This window comes from Meleagris gallopavo, chromosome 4 (assembly GCF_000146605.3).
Source record: "Meleagris gallopavo isolate NT-WF06-2002-E0010 breed Aviagen turkey brand Nicholas breeding stock chromosome 4, Turkey_5.1, whole genome shotgun sequence".
Lineage (NCBI taxonomy): Eukaryota > Metazoa > Chordata > Aves > Galliformes > Phasianidae > Meleagris > Meleagris gallopavo.
Genome location: NC_015014.2, coordinates 63,577,208 through 63,577,682, shown reverse-complemented (window position 1 = coordinate 63,577,682; position 475 = coordinate 63,577,208). Strand labels below are relative to the sequence as shown.

At 59.8% G+C, this 475-nt stretch overlaps 1 protein-coding gene across 4 annotated transcripts in view; it reads right to left on the bottom strand.

Annotated features, from left to right (window-relative positions):
• The window catches only part of GALNT6 (polypeptide N-acetylgalactosaminyltransferase 6), a 16,179-nt gene that overhangs the window by 7,949 nt on the left and 7,755 nt on the right, over positions 1-475 (bottom strand). The gene's annotated exons all lie outside the window — the stretch shown is intronic.

Genomic DNA, 475 nt, shown 5'->3' with positions numbered 1-475 from the left:
AGGTTTAGGGGCGGGGGGAGCGCAGCGATGCGCTGGAGGGGAGGGGGACACTCCGCCTCTGGGTCACCGCTTTCAGTGCCCGTAGGGCTCCGGGATCAACGCCGGCGATCAGACAGTGCTTTATTGCCCAACGTGGAAGGAAAAAAAAAGCAGAATTAAGGGGGAGAAAAAATGAATCTCCGCTCAACTTCCCCCTCTCACCCCCCCGGATCTCTGTTCATACATTTCTAAGCTGAGCTCCCCCCCCAGCTCCACCCTCAATGTTCCTGGAGCTCTGTGCAACGAAGTGAAGGCAGCGTCGGAGCAGAGGAGCAACCCCAATTCCACCCTCCCCAGTCCTCTGCTGGCCCCATTGCCTCGATCACACTAACGAGCACCTCCTTATCTGCTAACGAACCTCAGCGCAGCACCCTGGGGAAGGTGCACAGCAGCTTCAGCCCCAAAGGGTCCATCCCTCGGGGTGGGGGGAGAGGGG